The sequence below is a fragment of the Myotis davidii genome, unplaced genomic scaffold (genome assembly GCF_000327345.1).
Source record: "Myotis davidii unplaced genomic scaffold, ASM32734v1 scaffold43, whole genome shotgun sequence".
Classification (NCBI taxonomy): domain Eukaryota; kingdom Metazoa; phylum Chordata; class Mammalia; order Chiroptera; family Vespertilionidae; genus Myotis; species Myotis davidii.
Window position 1 is genome coordinate 392,521 of NW_006294590.1, and position 2,520 is coordinate 395,040.

Sequence of the window (2,520 nt, forward strand, 5' to 3'; positions counted from 1 at the left end):
GCTGGAAGGGAGGGACAGGCTCCCTGGAGGGAGGGACAGGCTCCCTGGAGGGAAGGACAGGCTCCCGGGAGGGAGGGACAGGATCCCGGGAGGGAGGGACAGGCTCCCGGGAGGAAGGGACAGGCTCCTGGAGGGAGGGACAGGCTCCCGGGAGGGCTGACAAACTTGGTCCTCAGTCCCAAGGGCTTTAAGGTGGAGATTTTAGGGAAGGTCCCAGGGGAAGATCTCAACAGAAGGTCCAGCAGCTTTCCAGGTGTGTCCTTTCAGGGTTGTGGTCTCCACGGATTGATGGGCCGGCACCAGGGCGGGGTCATTATTCCCTGCAGCTGGTCCTGGCCTCTGCCGTGGCTGGTTTTGTTGCTTTTTCTGGGCCTGGAGCTGAAATACAACTGAGGCCTCAATGTTATCTCTCGGGGGAAAGGCCAGGGGATCCAAACCCCACAACCGGCCATGTTCTAGGGCAGGAGGGTCACCCTGGGGGCGAGGTCCCACCTGGGGCTTTCCACCGTGGTGATCTTCTGCAGCTGGCCCATCGTCCTCGCTCTGTTCTTGTCTAACTGCCGACCACGTCCCACCTCAAGGATCATGGCTCTGAACTCTGTCAGAGAAAAGGGGCTCAGGGGCTCCCTGTAGCTGCTTTCCTTCAGAGCCAAGAGATCTCGCTCTGTCAGAGGGTCGATGAGGCCTGGGCACAGAGGTGGCCGTGGTGCCCCGAGGTGGAATTCTCTGAGTGCAAGCAGAGCTTATAACCCGGCGGAGACAAACTGTTATAAATGTTCGTATTACTGGGGCAAAAGCTAGAACAGCAAGAATTATGACAAATGGTCTGGTGGAAGGAAAAAGATATTTTAGTTCTAATTCCAAATCTAAGGATGGGAGAAGAATGAAAACATTCGTTTGGAGGGTTGAAGTCAAATGTTTAAGAAAATTAGGAAAATTCAGGGTTTAGTTCAATTCATAGGTGAAATATAAAACTTCGAAGACAATTAAAGTCTTATATTCACAACTGTATCACAGTCTACTAGAGGCCCAGTGCCTGGATTTGTGCACATTAAAAGGACATTAATTAAAAGGTGGCCAAAGGGGCGGAACGGCGCCTTCCGAGCTGGGAAACAGCTGGCAGAGTTAACCCAGAAATTGGGCCTTTAGACAGTTGACTTGGAAATTGGGTCACCTCAGATCTTTTCTCCCCGGACCACACTGGCTCCTGCATTCTCATTTCCAGCAAGTGTCATGTTTAATTTGGAAATGCGACAGATTCTGAGTGCCTTTCCCCCAAGTTCACAGGGTTCCCGGGAGAATTAAACGGGACAAGGAAGAGGCAAAAGCCCTGGTGTCCTGTGCAATGCTACGAGGGCGTCGGCAGCCCCTCGGGCTCAGGAGAGAAACGAGGACGGGGGACCCCCAGGCTGCGGCCCCGGCGAGCATTGCTCACCCCACGATGAGCATACATCTCAGACCTGCACGTGCTGACGGGCAGAGCCCACTGCACCTTCTGCACCTCACATCCATCCCCAGAGGATGGAAACGGACACGCTGACACGCGACGTAGAAACAGACACGGATACTTGTCTAACAAGTGAGATCTTTCCGCGAAACCGGCTTCCATCATGAAACTCTTTTGTTACGGATGAGGGTAAATAGAGGGATTTTTATGGGACTAGAATTCAGTGCTTCTCAGCCTTCTGGCCCTTTAAATACAGTTCCTCATGTTGTGACCCAACCATAACATTATTTTCGTGGCTACTTCATAACTGTCATGTTGCTACTGTTATGAATCGTCATGTAAATACCTGATATGCAGGATGGTCGGTCTTAGGCCCCCCCTGTGAAAGGATCATTCGACCCCCAAAGGGGCCGCTACCCACAGGTTGACTGGAATCGAACCTGGGACCCTTCAGTCCGCAGGCTGACATTCTATCCACCAAGCCACACCGGTCAGGGCTAAGGCTTTTTTTTTTTTAAATAAAATAATTTCTAATAAGCTATTGCAAACATAAAGGAAAGCCGAAGAACAGACACCCAGATGTTTAAAGGTTCGTATCCTCTGCTTAGAGTCTTTTTAAAACATGATGTGTCAGCACAGGATGCCCATTCCTGAAATCAATCAAAATGTATTTTAAAAAATAAATAAGAATATAGAACATATTGCCATAACCGGTTTGGCTCAGTGGATAGAGCGTCGGCCTGCGGACTGAAGGGTCCCGGGTTCGATTCCGGTCAAGGGCATGTACCTGGGTTGCGGGCACATCCCCAGTGGTGGGGCGTGCAGGAGGCAGCTGATCGATGTTTCTCTCTCATCGATGTTTCTGACTCTCTATCCCTCTCCCTTCCTCTCTGTAAAAAGTCAATAAAATATATATTTTTTAAAAATAAATAAACTAAAACGATCGCCTCAGAAGGATCTAGCGAAGTGTCGTATTCAGAGTGAAAAGGAACCGGGGCAAATACAACCACCTTCCTGTGACTTTCTCTGTCCTCCTCGGGTTGGCGGTTCCTGCTCGCGGAGGTGACAGCGCC